The sequence below is a fragment of the Pipistrellus kuhlii genome, unplaced genomic scaffold, assembly GCF_014108245.1.
Source record: "Pipistrellus kuhlii isolate mPipKuh1 unplaced genomic scaffold, mPipKuh1.p scaffold_m20_p_9, whole genome shotgun sequence".
Taxonomy (NCBI): domain Eukaryota; kingdom Metazoa; phylum Chordata; class Mammalia; order Chiroptera; family Vespertilionidae; genus Pipistrellus; species Pipistrellus kuhlii.
In genome coordinates this window covers 42,455,161-42,480,417 of record NW_023425595.1, presented here as the reverse complement: position 1 = coordinate 42,480,417, position 25,257 = coordinate 42,455,161, and the positions used below count along the sequence as shown (strand labels likewise).

Sequence of the window (25,257 nt, the reverse complement as noted above, 5' to 3'; positions counted from 1 at the left end):
GTAGAAGGTGATAACAAAAGTATTGCTTTTTTATTTTTAAAGTACAATTTTATCTTATTATAAAAGCAATGTATGCTTATTCTGGAAAAATTGTAAAATAAAGTAAAAGAAGAAAATGAAATCTAGCGGTGAGATACATTGCTGTATGGTAAAGAGCTGGATATATGATACATGTGGAGGATGATGAATTGTTTAATTTTCTTTCTCTTTGCTTCTAGAGTTCCTGTATTTTTTTATTTTTCAATTTACTAATAATTAACGGTGGAAAAGACACTTTAAGCTCTTAAAAGCTAGTCATTACTGTTTATTAATATATAAAAAAGGAAAATGCCTAAAGCAGCCATGTGCTATAAGCTGTACATTTAGATGTTAGGCTTAGGGTGCCATCTTGTGGTAAAACTAAGGAAAAAGTTTTGTCCAATGGATAATTTCAGTTCTATGATGATTGCATTAATACCTTACAGAATTTGAATAGAAGTGAATTGAAATTCCATATTTTACCAATTAATTTAGTAATTCTTTTGTTTAGTATTGCTAAAACATTTCGATTTTCAAGGCACTTAGGTTATTTATTTTTCATTTAGGTGCTGAAGGAGCGAGATGAAATGTGTTTTTTTAAAAAATCCTTTTTAAATTTCTCTTCCAGATACTTTGAAATTTTAAATTCCACTGTAGAGTGTTTGAGGGGGATTTTTGTGGGAGATATTTGGACAGTAAAGTGATACTTTTCTTAAAACACTACTAGTAGCAACATCTTAGAAAAGTGCTATCTGGTTCTATGGAGACTTGAATGTTCGATTTTGTGTTGGAATAGAATACTTTTCTAGTTCCATAAAGCTTAGCATAGAACCCTGTGGATAAATGAGGTTACTAGCAATGTGGATGAGACAATAAATTTACCACATATTGGGATTTATCACTTCCTTATGGAAGCCTTCTACCATGTCCCTACTTGCTAGCAGCTTTAAGCAGCTCTTTAATTATGTCCCTCAGCATTTTGTGCATCCTATATAATAAAGATGTAATATGCAAATTCACCGTCACTCTAATACACAAGATGGCCACCCCCATATGGACACAAGATGGCCACCACAAGATGGCCGGCAGGGGAGGGCAGTTAAGGTGCAATCTGGCCAGCAAGGGAGCAGTTAGGCGATGATCAGTCTGGCAGGGGAGTTGTTAGAGGGTGATCAGCCAGACAGGCAGAAGTGGTTAGGGGCATGAGGCTGGCAGGCAGGCGTGTGGTTGGGAACCAGCAGTCCTGAATTGTGAGAGGGATCCCAGATTGAAGAGGGTGCAGGCTGGGCTAAGGGACACACACATCCACCCCCCTTCCTGTGCACAAATTTTGTGCACTAGGCCTCTAGTATTACTATAAAGCACTTATTACATTGCTTTATGATAAACTAAACATATTGCTGCCCCTCAATAGGCTGTGAGTAGCTTGAGAGTTGAAGTTATGTCTAATTTATGTTTGTACCACCAGTATGTGGTACAAACAATAGGTTGTCAATAAACTTTGTTTATTCATTTACTCAACAGTTATTTCTTTTTTATTTTTTGGTAGGTAAGCAGATGCAGGTTGAACTTTTTTAATTTTTATTGTCTAAAGTTTTACATATGTCAACAGTTATTTTTTAAGAGGCCTGATATGTATTTGACATTGTGGTAGGCCACAGAGATACAATAGTAAACTATAGAGGAAAAGATAGTCCTTGCCATCAAGGGTGCGAGCAATTAAGTGGAAGGAAAGAGACATTAGATATTTGGATACTTATTTAAATGTAATGGTGGCAAGTGCTACAAAATCAATCTCTATAAGAGTTGCATCGCATTTTAGTTAGAATAAAATAAAACCACTACATATTTTCCCAATGTAGTAATTTTAACATCATATATTTAAAATATATATATTTTATTGATTTTTCACAGAGAGGAAGAGAGAGGGATAGAGAGTTAGAAACATTGACCAGCTGCCTCCTACACCCCCCTAATGGGGATGTGCCCGCAACCTAGGTACATGCCCCTGACCGGAATCAAACCTGGGACCCCTCAGTCCACAGGCCGATGCTCCATCCACTGAGCCAAACCGGTTTTGGCTCTAACATCATATTTTTTTATTTCAAAATAACAATTATCTGAAAACAACCTGGCTAGTTTGGTCTTAATTATTCATCATAATGTATAATTTTGCCACTTGATCATAAGAAAGTCTAAGGATTTTATATAGATGATAGTGTGTGTGAAGGCCCAGTTATGTGGATTTGGAGTAACTTGGCTTTCATCCTCCAAAGCAGAGGTTCTCAAAGATGGTTCTTGAAGCAGCAGCACCAGCAGCACCTGGGAATGTGGTTAACGTTGCAAATTTGGGCCTTACCCCAGACATGCTGAATCAGAAACTCTGGAAATAGGGGTCAGCAAATAGTGTTTTAAGAAGCCTTCCCCGTGATTGTGAGGCATGCTAAAGTTTGAGAACATGTGTTCTTCGCGGTTAGATATTTGGTCTCTCAAAGAAAGTAATATAGTAGGTGAATATTATTAATAGCTTGGGAAACTATAACAATGGCATGTCTTCATTCTTGGGATTTATAAAGATCTGATTTAATCTTTAACAAGATCTTTTTCAAGTATATTTTTGATCAAGTACTTCGAGATTCTATAAATCAACGATATCATTATGAAATCTAATTTAAAATACAATAGTATATCGGAAACATTAAGTGACTTTTTCTCCCCTTTGGATACCTAATGGTAGTTTCTACCTGCAGCTAGAGAACAGCAAAGCTACATTGTATGAGGCTGACTCACTTAGGTAAGTGCCTGCTGCCGCTCACACCTGGAAGCATGTGCTCTAGTGAAACAAAGAAATGACTACATGTCATGGACCTTCAAATAAGTCCTGACTGGCCAAAGTGGTGGATGTTAAGTTCTTAAATATCAAAGTGTACTATGTTCCTGTTTATTTGTTCACAATATTTCCTTTAAGTCAAAAGAGTGCTGGTATTCTAGTTATTGTGAAGTGTTTACCTATTTACATGGAATATGCAGATAGATGTTATTAAAGATGAAATCCTTACCCTTAAGGAGGTTAAGGTCAATTGGGAAGGTAATATTTACATACTAGAGACCCAGTGCATGAATTTGTGCACAGGTGGGTTCTGACTGGTCTTGCCCTGATTGGGGTTGATCGGGGCTGGCTGGCCAGGGGGAGGGATGGCAGGAAGTTGGCTGGCAGGCCCTGTCCCATTCAGGGTTGGGGGACTGATTGGGGACAGGGCTAGCTGGAGGGAAGAGTCGTGGGAGGTTTGCCAGCTGGCCCTGCCCCTCACAGTGCACATCATAGCAACTGGTTGTTTCTGGTTGTTCCGGTCACTTAGGGTTTTATATATATATATATATATACAGACAAGTACAAGACAGGATATAATTAAGAACTAAACTCTGGAGGCTAGACCAAAATGCTGCAGGAGTTCAGAAAAGTAGGGATCATTGTAATTCATGTTTTTAGGGAAGCTTTTATATAAAATGTGAACTTAAGCTGGGTCTTATAACTGATAGGATTTGGGTAAGAAAGGATAGAGAAAAACATTTCCCCCCATCCTTCCATGTGTTTGTCCATCCCATCCATCCATCCATCCATCCATCCATCCATCCATCCATCCAAAGAATATTTATTGCTATAGTCACTGGGAACATGGGCATTAAACAAAATTGTGTAAATATTATATACAATTGTGATAAATGCGATAGAGGAGAAGTATAGGGTGCTCTGAGCAAGAGGCTTAACCTTAGCAGTGGAATGAGGGGCTTTCTCAGGGAAGTGGGTATTTAAGGTAAAGACATTATACAGATTCATAGAGGTAAAAAAAAAAAAAAAGTGAAGAAATGGATTTGACTGCAACAGGGGTTCAAGATGTTTTTGATATGTATGCTTTTAAAATGTCCTCTAGGAGTTGGCTAAGGCATCACATTAGACTTAAGTTTCTTCCAAAGACATAAGTTTGAGGGTAAACTTGAGAAACAAGAGTGGTAAACATAAAATGTGACCCGAACAATCCTCGTTATTTCTGATGTTAGACTCATATACTGAGTGTGATTAGTTGTGTTTTTCATGTCAGGAGGGATCTAGTATTTCTTATGTTTAAATTTGATACTTTAGATTGGATGCCATGAAGAGGATAAATTGCCATTCATGGCTCTGGACTTTATGTATTTGCTGCAGGATTTATGTCACCAGATGGCACCATTTAACTAAATTTATGTACTTTATGTTTAAGGCTGGTTGTTTTTCAATGGAGGATGCTTTTATCTGTGCAGTTCCTGAAATAGGAAGAATTAATTTATTTTGATGGCATTTGAGACCTCTATACAGAATAAAGTAATGAAGCACCAAACGTTTGTTGAGTGCAGGAAAGGATCTTGATGATTTTTGCTAAGTACATAATAAATGAAAATTTGGTGGGTTATTTCTATTACTAACATAGAGTTGACAACAGTAGGTTAAAATGGTGAGTATGCAAAACAGATTTTTTTCTTATATTATTACTTATTAATTATTGTATTATTTTCCACTTGAACAACTGTAATCCTACTTTTGCCCACTCCTGTATATGGTATCTGGCAAAAAAGCAGCATATACTAGGTTTCTTCATCTAGGTTTTCCTAATGCTAGCATAGTAATATTATGACTATTTTAGCCTTGATTTAACTCTCAGGTGGAGGGATTGATGTACATAATAAAAATAGAAGATTCTAGAAGATTTTAGGAGTAAATCTTTTCAAGAGGTCTTGAAATATTATGTTAATAATGTGTTAATTTGTCAAGAGGGTACATGTTGCATTGAACAGTAGAGCTAATAAAATTAATTGAACATGATATTGATGTTTTTTCTTAACATAAACATTTATCCCCCAAAAACGAATATTTGTAATTTCTTGGTTAAAAACTTCCTTAACTCTTTCTCTACCTTTAGGTGGAATTAGCCACTTTATCCCTTGTGTTCCCATAATACTTGTGCATATTTCTGGTGCAGCATTTATTTTGTATTATTGGTAATGGATTACATTTTGGTCCCCTTCAGTAGACTGTGAGCATTTTGAATGCAGGACTGGTCCTAATTGGTAGGGGCACAGTGTGTACCATAGAACACTCATTCCATCATTAAATGTGTTTTGTTGGACAAAATATATTTTGAACTCCTACTGTTTAGGGGCCACTGTGTTAGGCTCTGGGATTTCATGACAGGAGAGACATGGACCCTATTTTCATGGAGCTCATGGCCTACCAAGGGAGACAGACATTAAAGAAATAAATACAATTGTGATATGTACTTTGAAATAGTTATGTGGAGCTGGGCAGAGGTCAAGGGGGGGAAAAAGGAGACATATGTACTACTATTTGTAATTCTTCAAACAATAAAAAAAATGGGAATAAAATAAAATAAAAAGAAGTAGTTATGCAGATTAAACAATAAAATCATAAGATTGATTAGAACCAGTCAAATTCATATCATTGTATGAATTGATTAATTGAAAGCTTCTAGTAATCATTATTCTTGGAATCAAATTCAGATTTCTCACCTGTAAGATTCCCCATCACCTCTGCCTACCTCTCATCTCATCTCTTACCACTCTTCCCTAGTCACTATATTCCAGCCACACTAGCCTTCCAAAATGTGGTCCTCCAAAACGTTGCCCAGGACATTTTCACTTGCTTTTTTGTTGGTTTGGAGTACCCTTCTACCAAAATACTTGCCTTATTGGCTTAGCTCATTGTTTAGGTCTCAGTGCCTGTAAAGTGCCTTTATCCCTTTCCAGTTTACTCCCTACCTACATCCTACTATCATTTCACACTACTTGTTTTATTTTGTCACCGTTTGTATCACTACGAGAATTTTTGTGTATGTGTGTTTTGCATGACTTTCTCCACTAGAATGTAAATTCCACAAGAGCAGCTATTCATGGCTGTATCTTTTATATTATCTTAGTGTCTAGCACTTAATAGCTACCAAATAAATATTTGTTAAATAAATGGATGAATGAGTGTTGCTGCATGCCTGGGACTGGGCTAGATTCTAGTTGTAGTTAGAAATCTGCTCATTTGAAAGGAGCAGAAAGCTTACACATCTAGTGTTTTTCTATGTCAGGAGAAGTCTGAAGGTAGGCAGTTGCTGGCATTACAGGCATCATCTCAGGGAAGTTGTGGTCAATGTCTTTGCTCCGTGGGAATGAGAACACGACTTCGGGGAGGAATGTGGGGCTATAGTATGGGGGCGGGGGGGGGGGGTTGTGGGGGGAGAGAAGGCCAAGCAACTGGGAGTTTTGCTTGAGTGAAAAGAAAGGACACCAGATCTTCTCTAATAGACTTGTGCATCAGAGGCCAGCAGCATGTTCAGTGAACAGATGGACAGGAACATGGACCAGGGCAGCTAAAGGACAGCATGGCGATCCAATAAACCCAACCTGTTTCTACCCCGAAGACTGTGATGATGGATAAACATTATCCACAACCCCTCCCCAAGTTGTCTACTCCCATTCAAGTGGGCAATATTTCAGAGAGAGAAATAAGCAGGAGAGGGGAGAAGCTATATGAATGAGCAGATTTGGCTGAAACTCTTTAAGATATTGAATTAGACTATACTTTAAACTGGATTGGGTGGCCCCTTTCCCCCACAACCCAGGGCTTGAGGGCTTCTGAAAAAGCTGGATAAAGCACAGGCACAGTAAAGAGCTAGACAGTTTGTGTGCAGATTCATGGTGTGGTGTAAGCTGTATGAGCCCACTGTACTGAAGCATGAATCTCAATGTTGACACTTACCTCGTCATATTTCTTTCAAATTTGATATAGAATATTGAAAAGAATTCACCACAAAATGGAGCAATGAAAAAAGAAGTACCCCACAAATATCTCATAGGAAAGGCTTCCCTTCACTCTGTTAGCTCTGGTTCTTGGTAAAAGATAGAAGTGGGTGAGGATGAGAGGCATTGGTCTACCTTAGTTTTTTTTTTGTTTGTTTGTTTTTTTAACACGAGTCGGTTCTAAGAGTTGCCTAAGAAAACATTTATCCTCAACCTTTTATGGAACTTCTTAGATTGTGCTAGGAATTGCAAACATACCAATAATAGCCTACAGATATACCAGATAGAATAAATTTCCCTGATTTCTACTTTCTGAGTTCCTGGGCTCTACCTTACATTCAGTTTCTAGGTTTCTGTCAAAACAGTAAACCTTTCTGAAACCCTAAGATTAGAATTTTCTTTGCAGGACTATATGTATGCAAATGAGTCATCAAATATACCCAAAGTTACAAAATTTCTCATGCTGGCTCTCAATAAATGCCTTAATTGTGAATCCCCACAAATTTAAGATATTTTTAAACTCACAGGCACAAATTATACTGAATATTAAATAATTCTTTCAGAAAAATCTCAAGTTTTAAAAATAAGCCATTTGAAAATAAATTATTACTTCAGAGGTAAACCTTGTGCTTTAGGAACAGAACCTGTGAATGTTTTCTGAAGAAAAGTTTAAGAGCTCTTGAATTGATCAAAATAAGACAATGGTTATGAAGGTGAGTTTAAAATTTCACTAATTGAAATAATATTATTAATAAAACCTGTTAATTTTAGGTACAGGGCTACATTCCCCCCCCCCCCCCCCAGGATACATGTTCACATTCTTTTTGCCAGTTTTCTCATAAAATCTAATTTATTTTTAAAATATATATATATATATATATATATATATATATATATATATATATATATATATATTTTGCTATGGATTTTTAGAGAGAGAGGAGAGAGAGAGAAACATTGATGTGAGAGTGAAGCATTGCCTGGCTCCTGCATGCCTTCTGTCGGGGATCTAGGTCAGAATTGAGCATGTGCCTTGGCTGGGAATTGAACTGGCAACACTTTAGGTGCATGGGACAATACCCAACCAACTGAGCCACCCCGGGCAGGCTTAATTTCTTAACTATATCTTTTTCTAGAAATGGAGCTCTTTGAAATATAGAAAAGTTATCATATTTAACTGGGCTCTCTGCAAATATTAAACAAATTTTGGTGCAGGATACTTCCATTTTTCAAATTTGAGTATTTCTACTTGTAACATGTGAAGAGCTGATGCAATGGCTTTCTTTAAACATTAAAGACTGTGGAGAGGAATGGTGACTGCATATGGAGCAAAAGTTATGGGAAAATGCACAGTAATGTTCTCTATGATAATTTTATACTCTGAAGTTTGAATTATTGTTATTTTGGCTTTGTGGACAATTTATTCATTGGATCAGTTTCTTGATCTGCTTTCTAGCAATAATTTCTTTCTTTACCATATCTCATGTATCTACTCTATAAAAAGATATTTTTATTGATTTCAGAGAGGAAAGGAGAGGGAGAGAGAGAGATAGAAACATCAATGATGAGAGAGAATCATTGATGGGCTGCCTCCTGCATGCCCCATACTGGGAATCAAGCCCCCAACCCAGGCATGCGCCCTTGACTGGAATAGAACCTGGGACCCTTCAGTCCACAGGCTGATGCTCTATCCATTAAGCCAAACTAGTTAGGGCTCATGTACCTACTCTTATATTTTACTCTATAACTTATCATTATTAAAAACCATACATTTTTAAAATTCCATTCTGACTACCACTCATCACCTATTTATCCAGTTTATTCATATATTTCCAATGTCCAATCATTCTTTGATTCCATAAACACTGCTAACTTATCAGCCCTATACATTTTTGTGATCTGTTAGCTAACATAAATCTTCACATCCCTCCTTACCCAGCTTAGAATACATGATTCATTGCTATAATTACTCATTTGCATACATCTGCAATTTCATTGTTGTTCCCTCCATCTGCTGGCAAAAAACAACCTCTGGTTAAACCCATCTCTATTTCATGCACCAATAGAGCCAAATGTAGCTGGAGAAATACGCACAACTTTGGTAACTGATTTTACTTTAAACCTAAGAACAAAAAGCCCATTATATTTCCTTGGACAATTCACTTTCTTGTTCTCACAGGGAACATTTCATACTCTCTCTTCTTCTCAAATTCAATACACCTCACCTTTTTCAACATCAACTGATGACCTTTCTTATTATTTTATTGAGACAATAAAAACAATCAAAAGAGAACTTTCTCATCTTTTTACCACTTAATCTACCAACCTACCTATATCTGTATCCAAACACTCTGCCTTCCCTCTCCTCTTCTCTAAGGCCACTTCCTCTTCTTGGAGAGAGTCAGGGTCCTGGAAGGTAAGAGGTTTTCTCAGAGAGAGTTTAATGAGAACCTGTTTACAAAGGTAAGAGCAAAGTTACTAGTATGGGGACTGACCAGGGAACTAGGAAGAGTGAGGATTCTGAGTGAGCTGTTACTGTAAGACAGAGCTGTAACCCTTGGGAGGGACTGCCTGACAGAAACTATAGCTTTAAGAAGGGGAACACAGTCACCACCAAACCATGGCCCAGAAAGGAGAGAGCTTTCCCAAACCCTCTTTCCTCCCTTCCCTGATCCTCTGCTGTTGCTTTCCAATAGTGGATCCCAATTGAAAACCAGAGGACAGGGAGCTGGGTGACATAGTCTATTGAGATGACATAGTTTTCCCAGGGCACAAAGCAGGGTGATAATCAAGGAAAGATGATCTGGAAGGGCAGATGTAGAAGATCCATAACAGGTTATGTCCCCATCCTTCCTCATTTACTCAAAGAATAGTCTATAATTATTCTTTTTTCTCTTTGGAGTTAATTTACCTTTGTATTCAATTAGTCTTATTAGCAAACAAACATCTCTTAATCTGTTATCTCCCTTCACTTTGTCTGCCCTTGTCTTCTGGCTTCTGTCTGAATTGGCCAGTGGAAAGTATTAACAGATCAGAAGATGAGGAGGAAAGAGAGGTTGGGACATTTATTCTTCTGCCCCCCTGTCTTCTAGTCCATGATTTAGCAATGCCTGTGTTCTTCTACTTAAGGCCACAGTTCCTGCCCTGTAGCCCCTCTTCCATTTTTCTAATCCCCTTTAGAGCAAAAATTATCACAAGAGTTTGTTTATACTCCCAGTTTATGCTTCTTCATCTCCCATTTTCTCTTGAACCTACTCCAAATTAGACTCTCATCTTTTCCATCCTAATGAGATGTACTTGTCAAGTTTATTGTTATCTGTAAGAAATATACATTTGGTTATTCAGATGTTGAAAATATATTTCTCATATATATTTGTTTTTGTTCCTGTTCCTGACTTAAAATTCCTAAAAATCTTGGGATTTCTTGTGATAAGAGCAATGGATTCTTTTTTATTTTTTTTATTTTTTTTTATCTTAATGAGGAAACTTTTGGAAAGCTTTTAGGTAATCTATACATGAGGGGCTTGTTGCTTGTTGTCAGGGCAACTAACCATGTAATTAGAGGTAGAAACTTCAGTGCCCATCCCCACCCCTCCACTCTGAGGAGGGCAGAGGGTGGAGATGGAGTTCACTTGCCAATGGCCAGTGTTTTAATCAATCATGTCTATGTAATGAAACCTCCATAACAACCCTAAAGGATGGGGTTCTGGGAGCTTCTGGTTGGCAAACACGCTGAGATTTGAGAGAAGCACTCCTAGAAAGGGTGTGGGAGCTCCACACCCCTCCCCCATGTCTTGCCCTGAGCATCTCTTCTATATGTTCTTTCCTGCATTAAGTCCTTTTTAAAATGAACTAGTATTCCCATGAGTAAAATGTTTCTCTTTGTTCTATAAGACTCTCTAGCAAATTAATCAGACCTGAGAAGGAGGTCAGGAGACCTCTCATTTATAGCCAGAAGTACAGGTAATATATGAACTTGAAATTGGCATCCTGAGTTGGAGGGGGTTGTTGGAACCTCCAATTTGTAGCTAGTTGATCAGAGGCACAGGTCATAGCCTGGGCTCGCTACTGGCCTCTAAGTTGGGGATAGGGTATGCAGTGTTAATAAAAGTGAGCCCTCAACCTGTGGATACTGACACTGTCTCTTGGTAGATAATGTAAGGATTGGAAAGGATTCTCCAACACCCTGGGGTGAACAAGAGTTGCTTAGTATTATATGAGGAGCCCTCTACCCCCAAGAACCCAAAATAGTTGTAGAAACTGCCATGTTGGCAATTTCATTGGTTAATTATCAGGATTTATCTCTTCTTAGCAACATTTGACACGGTCACTTCTGTCTTCTTGTACTGCATTTTTAATTTTATTTTCTGACTTAAATGTTACAGTACCCTAGATGAAGTCCTCAGGACTCTTTTTTTTTTTTTTTTTTTTTAATTTCCATTTTCTATCTGTACTTGATACCTAGATAGGCTTATTCAGTCTCATGGTTTTAAATATTATCTACAAGCTGATGACTCCCAAATTTATGTCTGACTTCTATCCTATATATCCTATTACTTAAGTAAGTATCTTCTACTAGGATATCTATCAAGCATTTGAAAACTTTACATGGAATGGAGTTTTTACTCCATCCCTTGTCCCTCTCTTAGTCTTCACCATCTCAATAAATGCCATCATCAATGACGTAGGCCAGAAGTCATCATTGCTTCTTCTCTTTCTTTCACATTCTAATCTAATCCATTTGCGTGTCCTGTTGCCAAATCATCTAATTAAGTTCAGAGTCCTACCACTTCTTACCATCGATATCATATCATCCTGGTCTAAGTCACCACACTCTCTTATCTGGTCTATTGCAATCGAGCTTCCTAACTGATAACCCTTTGTTTTCAATCTTGCCCCAATCTATTCTCTGGACAGCATCCAGAGTAATCTTTTGAATCAGACGGTAATTTATCTCACCATTTAAAACACTCTCCATTGGCTTTCTGTCACTATCCAAACAAAATTCAAAGCCTTTGTCCTGAGTGTAAGGCCTTATAGAATCTGACCCTTGGCTACTTCTCCCACCTCTTCTGCCAACAGTTATCAGCATTGCCAGTTCTCCTCCATTCATGCTGGCCTTGAGCTTTCCTGGACAAGCTTTCTACTTCAGTGCAGTAATTTGTACTTGCTGTTTCCCTTCAATTGCCATCTTTTCATGCCTTTCTGACCACTCGGTCTAAAATAGCCACCCTTGCAGAAACCGGTTTGGCTCAATGGATAGAGCGTCGGCTTGGGGACTGAAGGGTTCCGGGTTTGATTCCGGTCAAGGGCATGTACCTTGGTTGCGGGCATATCCTCAGTAGGGGGTGTGCAAGAGGCAGCTGATTGGTGACTCTCTCTCATCGATGTTTCTAACTCTCTGTCTTTCTCCCTTTCTCTCTGTACAAAATCAATAAAATATATTATTAAAAAAAAAAATAGCCACCCTTCTCCCATTACTCTCCCCCTCCCCCTTACTCTATTTTTCTTTATTGTACTTACCAACATATATTTATCTGTGGTCTTTTCCTCCCAACTATACTGTCATCTCGAGAGCAGGGACTTGGTTGCCTTGTTTACTCCTCTAATTCTAGTATTTGGTAGAGCCCATTGAATATAATATTGAATAGAAGCTAATGTAATTTGGTGAATGAGGGAAAAGCTAATTTACTACTGATGGTTAACTTTAAAATTTTGGCAGTATAACTGCATTAACATTTTCTTTTTCTTAAAAGTTTGAATTAGATTTTTATATGAAAAGTACTGTGTTGAAAAAATATTCATTTAAAAAGGATTCCCGTGTTTGCAATATCTTATTATCAGTACGGTGGGAATTTTGTGTTTGCTTTCAGGGTCTTTGTGCCAAGACTCAGGGCATCGAAGTTTGTGATTTTTGAGGTCAGGAGAGTACATTAGGTTAATTATGCATTGGCCAGGCACTTTCTTGGAGTTTGCTGGTATGCAGCAATCAAAACAGCATCATTTAAAAATTGCTAGACCTATTAAAACATGCAAATTTTACTTGTTTACATGTCCCGCTCATTTTGGAGGTTACTACTGATAATATGACAGAAATTTATGATATTTGCAACACTATGAAAAATTAACAGGTTATCCCTATCCGGTTTGGCTCATGAGATATCACTTAACAATATATTTGTGTTGGCCAAAACCGGTTTGGCTCGGTGGATAGAGCATCAGCCTGCGGACTGAAAGGTCCCAGGTTCGATTCCGGTCAAGGGCATGTACCTGGGTTGCGGGCACATTCCCAGAAGGGGGTGTGCAGGAGGCAGCTGATCGATGATTCTCTCTCATTGATGTTTCTAACTCTCTATCCCTCTCTCTTCCTCTCTGTAAAAAATCAATAAAATATATATTTTAAAATATATATATATATATATATATATATATATATATATATATATATATATATATGTTGATACAGTTATTCCTTTTGATGTATTTACCTAAGCTTTTCATTAATTTATTTGTTATCTGAACAAGTATTTATGGAGCTTCCATGTGTCAAAAAATGTTATAGATGTATATATTGTGAACAAGATAGATAATCCTGTGCTCATGGAATTCATAGCTAATTGGTGGATATCAGCAATATTCATACTTAGAGTATGGGTCAGGAAAGTAGGACAGACAGTACTATGAAGCAGGGAGAAAGGCTGCTATTTTATTTTTTAAAAATCCTCATCCGAGGATATTTTTCCATTGACTTTTAGAGAGAGTGGAAGAGAGAAGGAAAGACAGAAAAATATCAATGTTAGAGAGATACATCAATTGGTTGCCTCCTGGGGCCCAGGAGGAGCCTGTAACTGAGGTACATGCTCTTGACTGGAATCAAACCTGGAACCTTTTGGTCTTCAGGCGACATTCTATCCACTGAGCCAAACCAGCTAGGGCAAGGCTTGCTATATATAATAATAAAAGCTTAATATTTTATATTGGACAGCCAAATGAACTTCCAGATGTTATTCTGGACGTCCTTCCAGATGAAGCCACAGTGGCAGAAGCTGAAGTAGAGGCAGTTAGGGGTGATCAGGCAGGCAGGTGAGCAGTTAGGGGCGATGAGGCAGGCAGGTGAGTGGTTAGGGGCAATCAGACAGGCAGAGACAGTTAGGGGAAATCAGGCAGGTAGGCATACAGAGGCTGTTAGGGGCAATCAGAAAGGCAAGCAGAGGCAATTATGGGCAATCTGGCAGGCAGGCAAGCAGTTAGGTGAGATCAAGCAGGCAGGCAGAGTGGTTAGGGGAGATTAAGAAGGCAGGCAAGCCAGTAGTTAGGAGACAGTGGTCCCAGATTGTGAGAGGGATGTCTGACTGCTGATCTAGGCCCTATCTCTGTGGGATCAGGCCTAAACTGGCAGTCAGACATCCCCCAAGGGGTCCTGGATTGCAAGAGGGTGCAGGCTGAGCTGAAGAACCCTTCTGTGCATGAATTTTGTGTACCGGGCCTCTAGTTTATATATTTATATAAAAGCCTAAGCAACTCTCTGCCTGTTCATCCATTTGCCCAGTAGTACCCAATGACCACCAGGGGGCAAACAGCCCAACCAATAGAGAAGGGAGCCAATTCCTCACAGAATCTGTCATGGGTTAGGTTGCTGCTGGGGCACTGCTGGCCTCGAATCTGCTTCTCCTGCACCCTGGGGCCAGAGATCAGTTTTGGCCCGATTGCTGCAGGCCAGGCCGAGGGACCCCACCAGTGCCTGAATCCATGTACCAGGCCCATAGTTTTAAATAAAGTAGTAAAGTCCTATCTAAGGAAATATTTGAGTTAAGTCTTGGAGCAGAGGGACTGAGTTATATGGCTATTTGTAAGGGGAAAAGCACTTGACTTTCAAAGAAAGGCTTTGATATAGAAACATTTTTAGAGATCCCAGGAATGGTAGGTTTGTTATGGATTCAATCACTCTTGATTGAGAGATAGTAGGAAATGAGCTTGGTTGTGGTAGGACAACAGGTTATATAGAATTTTTAGCTATTATAAACATTTTGATTTTTATTGTGAATGAGCTAGGAATCTGTTGGAAGGTTTTGAGAAGAGTGATTTGATCTGTCATATATTTAAATTAAATTAAAATGATGAACTCTGTGTTACATGTTGAGAATATACTGAAAGGAAGCAAGGAAAGACATGGAAGAGATGAGTTTGGTGTTAATTATACTACTAGAGGCCTGGTGCATGAAATTCATGCACTTAGGGGAGGGTTCCTCAGCCTGACCTGTTCTCTCCCGCAGTCAGGAACCCTTGGGGAATGTCCAACTGATATCTTAGGTCAGCTCCCCATGGTCCTAAGCCATCCTTAGTGATGCCGTGGAGGCGGGAGAGGCTCTTGCCACCACCGCTGCACTTGCCAGCCATGAGCCTGCATTAGTTGTCTGCCCCAGTGGTCAGTGTGTGTCATAGCAACCAGTTGTTCCACCATTTGGTTGATTTGCATATTAGCCTTTTATTATATAGGATTCTAAGTAAGCATGATCGTGCCTTAGATTAGGGTGTGGTAGCAGTGAGAGTGGTGAGAAGTGGCAGAGTCTAGATTTTGAAGGTAGAGTCCTGGGTTTTATAAATAGATTTGGTGTCAGGGATGGGAAAACTAGAGGAGTTAAGGCCGACTCTTATTTCCCCCCTGAGGCTCTGGAAGTATGTCATTCCCATTTTCAAAGCTGGAGAAATCTAGGAAGGCAGAATATTTAGGGGGTGGAGTAAAAGATCAGATTTTGGAGGTATGAAGTTTGAGGCACCCATGTAGATATGTTAAGTGTACAATTAACTACAGAAATTTGGTGTTTTTGATTGAAGTTTAAATTTGGGAGGTCAGAAAATTAATCTATATATATAAGAGGCTAAGTGATTATCCAACCATTTGATTGGCCAGTAGGTATGATGTGCACTGACCACTAGGGGGTAGACGCTCAATGCAGGAGCTGCTGAGCTATGGTTACTTGGTAGTGGGCGGTTCTCAGGTGACTCATCCCAGAACCATACAGGAGGGAGCCTGATTCTGGGGTGTGTCACCCCAGAACCGCCCTCTCGCAATCTAGGACCCCTCAGGAGATGTCAGAGAGCCAGTTTCTGCCCTATCCCCATAGGCCAGGCTGAGGGACCCCACCTGCCAGAGGGACCCTGCTCACTCTGCAAATGCCCTTCGAGCCATGGCGCTGCCCCAGGTTGGCTTCAGGGCGAGTCTGGCCCATCTTGCCCAGTCCTTCACCACTGGCCACCTCCTAATTAATTTCCTTTCAATGTGCAGGAATCCCTGCACCGAGGCACTAGTGTTTTTTTATGAAACCATGAGACTGAAGGGAAAAGTGAGAGGTCATGACATATACAATATTATGAAAATTTTTATTAAATTCTCTGGAGCAGATAATGTTCATAATTGAGTTGTTAAATTTTCTTGCCAAATTTATGTAAAATATTTATTAAAATTTTATATAGAATTTGCTGAATATAGTACAGATTTTTGTTAGCCTTTACCTTTTTTTAAATTAAAAATATTATCTCTTAACTTCTGGAAAGTGTTGATTACTAGATAAAAAATTTATTCTAACCAACCTGAATTCTAATTAACATAAATAGTAGCATTATGGGATTCAACTTCAAATTTAAAAGAGGTCATACTTATTTAAGCCTTTAAGAATCTACCTGATTTATTAACATACATGAATTTAACTTTTAGACCTTCTGGAATTGATTAATCAAGACCACTTCTAATGTGACAGAGATTAAGGTCAGAAATAGATGACTTTTTAGAGTTCTTGATTGAAAATAACAGACCAGTAGTGTATGATTTAAGTAGGAAAGCAATTTATTGGAAGGATATACTGTATTTTCTGGCGTATAAGATGACTTTTGAAACGAAAAAAAGTCAACCGAAAATTGGGGGCAAAAGACTAAAATTGCACAAAAATTACCTGCAGATCTTGACAGCAAAGTAAATCTTTTCTTTGAAGTGGGGGGTAGTCTTATACAGCGAATATAGGCCTAAACCTATGTTTTAACTGTAAAATTAGGGGGTCGTCTTATATGCTGGAAAATACGGAGATACCTTACAGAAAATGCAGGAAGGCTATATCAGGCTCAAAAAAATAGTCAAGAACCAAGAAATACAAAGCACAGTAAAGGTTATCCCACAGAAAGTGTTTTAAGGAGACTGGCTGTTTTGCCACTACCTCTAGTCACCACACTCTGGATCCTTATCACTTTTCACTGTGTCTTCACTCATGATTCCAACATACGTAGTCAAATTATTGAACCTGAGGAGCAGTGTTGTGGGACTGAGCCCTTAACCTGTGGGTTCTGATGCTAACTCCAGGTGATGTGTGGGCTGGTGGTATCCAGGGACCCAAGGGTCCATGACCCACTGTAGATTCTTGGCGTTGCCCAGGAAAGAATTCAAATGCTAGCCAGATTAGAGTTTGAAGTGAAAGTGAGTTTACTAGTATTAGTGAAGCAGTGAAACAGAGAATGAGCTACTCTATATTAATAAATCCTGTGGGATTTATTTCTTTTATTCAGGCTCATTTGAGGGGTGGGGCATTTAATAAGGGGGAGGAATTTTCCAGAGAAAGGAGTGGAGACTTCTCAGCAGAGACCCAGTTACCATTCTGTGAACTTTTATATGCTTCCCTGGCAGCTCCGGTGTGTTGTTTAGTATGCTAATGTATTTCAATGAGTATTTAACGAGGCTAGGGTTATTGCCTTTAGGTGAAATTAGTTGCCATGTTGAATAGAGCTGTTCTCTGCCTGTGGCTGGATGATCTTCCTTCTTCTTTATTTAGCTTTGATCACTACAAGCCCTTTGTTAACAAGCTGATAAAAAAAAAAAACACCAGAGAGATGTAAAGTACTTTTCTTGAAGGCCCCATGGGGGGTGGGCACCGTCAGAACTCACCTGACCAGGGAAGGCAACCCAACCAGAGGCAGATCGGAACTTAGAGCCTATCCAGGGAGCAGCTGGCCCTGGGTGCAGAGACAGGGATGGCTCGGCCTCAGGCAGGGCACGGATTGAGGGTTTTCTTGTGGAAGCCCAGAGCACCCTGTTCCCCTGTGTAGGCAGACAGGGCGCGGCGATGTCAGAGCCGGTTCCTGCAGTCAGCTTATATAGAGAGGGGAGAGGGATGTCCCCCTGCACGAATGGGGGAGGAAAGGAGAGGGAAGTGGTCTCATTCTGAGTTAAGGAAATAGCTTAGAGAAGTCTCTGGAAGCCTGGGGGTGAGGGGTGAGCACAGAGGCTGCTGCTACCCTCTGGCCTCAGGAGCCCAGGTCCTCCTGCGGTGGCTGGAAGACTTGGATGGAGCTGCTAATGCCGACCTCAGGCACCAGGTCAGAGTTGAAGGTGCTGATGTAGGAGGCAGAAACGTCCCAGGGGATCCGCGATCTGGCCATGATCCCGCATTTATCAAAACCCAGGAGCTGTCCTCCGATGTGCACCACCCCCCACAGCTCTCTGGAGCAGCTGGTCAGCAGGAGGCGCCTAGGGAACTTATGAGTCTCCGCATCCATGACGATGGAGATGTAGCCCTCGATGAGGGAGAAAGCAAAGAGCTTGATGGAGCCGGGCCCAGGATGGCCAGGGGAAGCCTCTTTGGGGACACGTGGGAGTAGAGGAGGACGTCACACAGGGTGGTGGCGATGGCTGGCAGTGTCTCATTGTCCAGCAAAAGGACTCTAGAGAGGATGCACCGTGGGGCTGGGCCCATGCTGAGCGCGGGGAAAGCCATTGCTGGAATCATCGCCGGCAACAGGCATGATAAATGTCGAACTCCTGGGCCAGGGTGCGGATCACCCCGGACGGGTCCTGCTCCGCACCAGGACGAAGTCCGTCTGATAAGTGGACAGCATCAGCGCAGACACGTGGTGCTCGGCCAGCGGTGCAATGACCGAACGGGCAATCTTCATGACCCCAGCAGCTGGTCTGGCTGCGGGATGACCGGTTCAGCACCAGCCAGTGGCCTCAGCCGCTCGCAGGAACTCCTCGCCCAGCAGGAGCTTGTAATCCTTGGGAGTCTCCCTCAGGCTGAAGAACTTGCATCGGCTTTGGCGGGGCCGGGAGAGCAGCTTGTTGAGTGGGTGGGTGTAGCGCACCTGGTGAGATTGTGCAGCTCCATCACGGGCGCATGGACCACCCCAGACCCAGGGCGTCCGGGCAAGCGGTCTTCCTTCTTGTTGACAGCCCCGGCATCTTTGATTGAGTGCAGCTGTTCTGCTACATCCCCTGTCTCACAGGTAGATGGTTAGGTGCAATGATTCCTGGGACTTAATGGGATCAATATCATCTTAGCCCTGGTTGGCAAACTGCGGCTTGCGAGCCACATGCGGCTCTTTGGCCCCTTGAGTGTGGCTCTTCCCCAAAACACCCCGGCCTGGGCAAGTCTATTTTGAAGAAGTGGCATTAGAAAAAGTTTAAGTTTAAAAAATGTGGCTCTCAAAAGAAACTTCAATCGGTGTACTATTGATATTTGGCTCTATTGACTAATGTGTTTTCCGACCACTGATCTTAGGAAGCAGGCTGACCTCCGGCTCACCCTGGGAATGCCTATCACCTGAAAGAAATATTCTTGCAAGGTAAGTGGGCCCATTGAGTTGTTTACTGCTTTAGATTTTACAGCTCTTAACAAGCACTTGCCATTTGGCTATAACAAGCCCCATCCCCTTTGAGGTGTGGAAATCCACTGTCCTTTTACTGTTAAGATGCAATTCCGATGTATAATAATTCTGGAGTTGTCAGCCTTTTTGATCTCTTGGCCCCAGGAAGTTTTCACAGGCTGGAGAAATGGAAAAGGGGAAACAAGCTTCCTAGGCAAGTCCTAGGCGGGCCATCAACCCCTCTGTGGGACCAGGCGGTCTGAAAGTTGGATGCTTGTAGCCCACCTCGTGAGTACAGGATCCCTGAAATACTGGGTGGACTGGAGCATTTGTTTGCTCAGTGTCCTCTTGCCCATGTGGGTGATAAGGAAAGGTGGTAAATGGCTGCTACAGTGGACTGGCCACTTTTAAGGGCAGTTTAGTTGGCCACTGACACCCTTGTAAAGGCTATTGCAAATGTTTGGAAGTAGAAGGGGAACTCCAACTGGAAAAAAAGTTTATCCATCTCCCTCTTGGCTACTAACTTAGCCTAGAACCGTGGTCGGCAAACTGTGGCTCCCAAGCCACATGCGCCTCTTTGGCCCCTTGAGTGTGGCTCTTCCACAAAATACCATGGCCTGGGTGAGTCTATTTAGAAGAAGTGGCATTAGAAGTATAAGTTTAAAAAATTTGGCTCTCAAAAGAAATTTCAATCGGTGTACTGTTGAAATTTGGCTCTGCTGACTAATGAGTTTGCCGACCACTGGCCTAGAAGGTTGAGGAACACGATACCAAAGTAGAAACCATAGCTTGCTGCTTTGGAAAAATTGGAGGGAAAAGCTACGGCTGCATAGGTTAAGGGCAGTGGTCATGAAGCCAGAATGGAATGCCAACACCTGGAAGAAGATAGTGAGGACCTAGAGGTCATATAAGACCTGTCTTTGCCTTGGGAGGAACTTTATGCCAACCAGCCGCTTCTGCAATGAAAAGCCAAGCTACAACAAATGCAGGTGGGCCAACAAGGGCGAGAGGGGGGATGGGAGGGGGGAAGGCGGAGGCTTTGAGCGGGACATAGTGAAAACAATGCAGCTTTTAGATTAGATCCTGGATTTGCCACTTATTGTGTGATTTAGGGGCAAGTTACTTGACCTCTCAGAGTTCTGTAGTTTTAATCTGCAAATTGAAGATAATAATACTTATGAAGTTGGATTAAGGATATATGAAATAAGATATATGAAAATATTCTTTGGCAAAAAAGAGATGGTCAGTATAAATAGTAAACAATTATTTCACTCATTTTTCTCTTCTCATTGGTATTCAGGAATTCTTAGCTCTAAATTGAACATCAGTCTTAAACCTGGTCTTTATAGGGACTCTAGGCTGTAAATAGTTCAAAGTCATTAAAAATTGCCTGGATCAACTTTTTTACACACCACTGATGACTGTCTTTTATATTTTACTCCAAAATTCATGGTAGAATTATTTCAACAACAGTGGCCATTCTAGCTTGTAAGTAGGAACCTACAATGATATGTTCTGGTAGTACATCTCTTTAAAGCACATGTGTCAAACACAAGGCCCGCGGGCCAAATCCGTCCCGCCAGGCCTTGCAATGTGGCCCGAACCTCGCTGTCATCACTGCACTCCGCTGCGTTTCCATCACAATGACAGTTTATGACTGTTCAGTAAACCATTCGGCCCGCGATTTAGGCTGGATTTTAGATTTTGGCCCCTTCTCTGATTGAGTTCGACACCCCTACTTTAAAGCAAAGGTGTGGTTTTGTTTTCTTTGGAAGCATAGTTTTGTGGCTAAGCAAAAAGGGTTATTCAATCGACTGGGAGATAAGTCACAAATTGCGAAACCTTGAGCCTTACTTTACTCAATCTCTCTGAGCCTCAATTTCTGTTTCTGTAAAATGAAGCTAATACATAACAAGATAGTTGTCAAGATTAAATGAGATTTTAAATGTGAAATGCCTAGCATAGTAACCAGCATATTCTAAATGCTTTAAAAAAGTGCTATAAGCATAATTATTAAATTATTAAGAAAGAAATCTCAATTAGTTAATTTATAGACCTAAGAGAACTGCACCAGAGACTGATTGGGATACTTACAAGGTTAACAGTATAGATAGGTTAGTAGGTAATTTTGTCTGCCAATGTAGAACCACAGGTAGTATCATTTCTTATGGAGTTGATTTGACAAGTCTTCTGAGCTCTATCCTATCAAATAATTATTTACTGCCAGATATACTTCTTGCCTTCATTATGCTGTTCCTTTAGATTTCTGACTGCAAAATGCAAGGGAAATGTTGAAAAGTGATGAATTTGAAAATCATATATATAGTTTCACTATTGTAATATTGACAGGAATTTTAGGGTTTTGGTTCCTCACTTTCAGAAAAAGTAAAGGAAAATTGGAAACTTGTACAGACTTTTTTAAAAAGCAGCTTTATGAAGATTTAATTTATATATTTTCAATTTGCCCATCAGAGTTACACAATTCAATTTTTAGTATATTTATAGAGTTGAGAAACCATCAGCACAAGCCAGTTTTAAAACAGTCCTGTCACCATAAAAAGTTCCTTACCCCCAACCACAGTATAGATAGGTTAGTAGGTAATTTTGTGGTCTGCTTTCTGTCTTTTATAAATTAGCCTTTTCTGGACATTTCATATAAATTTAATCTTACAACATGTAGTCTTTCACATGTAGTGTCTCATGTAGCATAATATTTTTAGCATATATATTTTTTGAGGCTCATCCATGTTGTATCACCAGTCCATATTCCCCAATATGGATATATCACATTTTAAAAAATTCATTCACCACTTAATGGGCATTCAGAGAATTTTGAGTTTTGGCTATTATAAATCATGTTACTGTGAACATTTGTATAAAAGTTGTGATGATGATATATGTATTAATTTCTCTTGGGTGTGAATTGTTAGGCTATATGATAACCTGCTTTGTTTGAGACATTTTATACTTACTTCTTTAGCTTTTACATTTAGATTGATTTTGAGTTAAGTTTTGTGTATTGTGTGAAATAGAGAGATAGGGTGTTTTTTTTGTTTGTTTGTTTTTTGCTTATGATTTTCCAATAGTCTCATCCCATCTGTTAAAAGGACTATTCTTTTTTTTTCTTTTTTTAATATATTTTATTGATTTTTTACAGAGAGGAAGGGAGAGGGATAGAGAGCTAGAAACATCGACCAGCTGCTTCTTGCACACCCCCTACCTGGGATGTGCCCGCAACCAATGTACATGCCCTTGACCGGAATCGAACCTGGGACCTTTCAGTCCGTAGACCGACGCTCTATCCACTGAACCAAACCAGTTTCAGCTTAAAGGACTATTCTTGCCAAAACTGGTTTAGCTCAGTGGATGGAGCGTTGGCCTGTGGACTGAAGGGTCCCGGGTTTGATTCCAGTCCAAGGCATGTGCCTTGGTTGCAGGCACGTTTCTACCTCTCTATCCCTCTCCCTTCCTCTCTGTAAAGAATCAATAAAATATATTAAAAAAAAAAAGGACTATCCTTTCCATATTGAATTGTCTTGGCATCTTGTAGACTAGACAACTATTTTAATACCTTGAAGAATAAGAGTATTTTGTAGTCTTTTCTAGACCTTGACAAATAATTCTGCAATTTAAATTTCAAAAGCATTTCCATTACCAAGAAAATCAGTCTTGCCGAAACCGGTTTGGCTCAGTGGATAAAGCATCGGCCTGCAGACTGAAAGGTCCCAAGTTAGATTCAGGTCAAGGGCATGTACCTTGATTGCAGCCACATCCCCAGTAGTGGGTGTGCAAGAGGCAGCTGATCGATGATTCTCTCTCATCGATGTTTCTAACTCTCTATCCCTCTCTCTTCCTCTCTGTAAAAAAATCAATTAAAAAATATATATATATATTTAAAAAAAAAAAGAAAATCAGTCTTTCACAATGCAAATTTTGCTGTCTCTAGGAAATCCACTCCAGAAAATAGCAATCGCATGAGTATTTAAATTAACTTTGTTAACTATTTAGAAATAATTGTTCTATTTTTCGACTTAGTAACAAGAATCTAGGCTCTAAAAACCCTGTATTAAAAAGATTCTGTTTAAAAACAAACCTAATCATATTTATTCAAAGCAATAATTCATTTCCGGTTAGGAGTAGTATTACTGCATGAATATATATGCATCCACTTGACAAATACAATTCTATATACATCATCTGTATATCATATTGTATTTTCACCACCCAAAGCCAAGTTTCCTTTCATCACTATTTCTTTCTATTTTTAAAAAATATATATTTTATTGATTTTTTTACAGAGAGGAAGGGAAAAGAATAGAGAGTTAGAAACATCGATGAGAGAGAAACATCTACCAGCTGCCTCCTGCACACCCCCTACTGGGGATGTGCCCGCAACCAAGGTACATGCCCTTGACCGGAATCAAACCTGGGACCCTTCAGTCCGCAGGCTGACACTCTATTCTCTGAGCCAAACCGGTTTCGGCACTATTTATTTCTTATACACTGGTTCTTTCATTGCTTATGTTACTACTTACACGTAGTACCTTACCTATAATTTTATGTTTTTGTTTCTTAAATATGTTCTGGCTCATTATGCTTTTAATATTAGGTTTTTGGGCTGATTAAGAATTACCTTTCCGCACAACTAAAGCACACATTTATTTTTTGTTGAAGATTTGAGATTTTGAAATTTGAGAAAGCTAGTTCTTTTCTTTCTTTTTTAATTCATGTTGGTTTTCTACAGAAACTTCAGTGATTAAGAAACATTTCATATATTATTTAACTATTTTAAACAGTTTGCCCAAGTTTTGAATTTCAATCATATCAAACTTCCTTTTCAGAGGTCAGATACCACACAAATTTAATCATCTAATAAAATGTATTTTTTTTTTTACTAGTATGTCTGTGTTGAAATTTTAAGAGAGAATGAACTTTTCAGTGAAGTTTTGATTGAAGTTTGTCATTTAAGAAACATTCTGAAGGTTTTACTGTGATATTGTAAGGGTTTTTCTACTATTTCCCCATCATTCTGATTACCTGGTGCACATGGGTGAATTTATATTTCCTGAGTTGCTAAATCTGATCAGTTGTCCTACTCATCACATCTGCTATCACATCTGTGCTCCAGATTCCCTTAGGCTTTTGGATCTTAGAGAAGTGCTTCTATCTTAGTAAGAACATTAGTTATACAAAAAGTAGCAAATGCCTATTTAGTCTGAAGAAATGCTTTAAGATCAAATGGCTTTATGATAAATTTATAAAATTAAATAAAATTAATTTGCAAACACATGCGAAATAATAACCAAACTGACTTTGTAAAGAATGACAACTGGTATAATATGCTTTTATGATAGTCCTGGTTATGTGAGGGGAAGTTAAAATTATGAAGAAACCACAATATAATCTTGTTTAAAAGTAATTTTTATCAATTACAGTAGCTTTCAAAGTGCATTTTGCAGTGCCCTGGAATCAGTGGGTGAGAGTGGACAGAATGTGGGGAGGATCTAAACCAGTGAGGTGCTTGGTTCTCTGTCTGAATTTCAGCTGGAACAGATCTGCAAGATTTTACATAATGAGATTGCATGTAAATGCAATAGTAAGCACATAATGGAGATACTTTTGTATTTGATTCCTAGAACATTGTATTAGGTATCCATAGAATGCCCATTTCACATAAGTGATCAACAAAGTTTTTACAAAATTACTATGTGACAATTCATCGTTTAAGAATTGCTTGCTGGACATTTTTATTAAAGTACACAAATAACTAACAGG

At 39.5% G+C, this 25,257-nt stretch overlaps 1 protein-coding gene and 1 pseudogene across 1 annotated transcript in view; one reads left to right on the top strand and one right to left on the bottom strand.

Annotated features, from left to right (window-relative positions):
* The window catches only part of DLG2 (discs large MAGUK scaffold protein 2), a 1,831,272-nt gene that overhangs the window by 29,422 nt on the left and 1,776,593 nt on the right, over window positions 1-25,257 (top strand). The window lies entirely within an intron of this gene.
* Window positions 17,903-19,838, bottom strand: LOC118713011 (annotated as a pseudogene).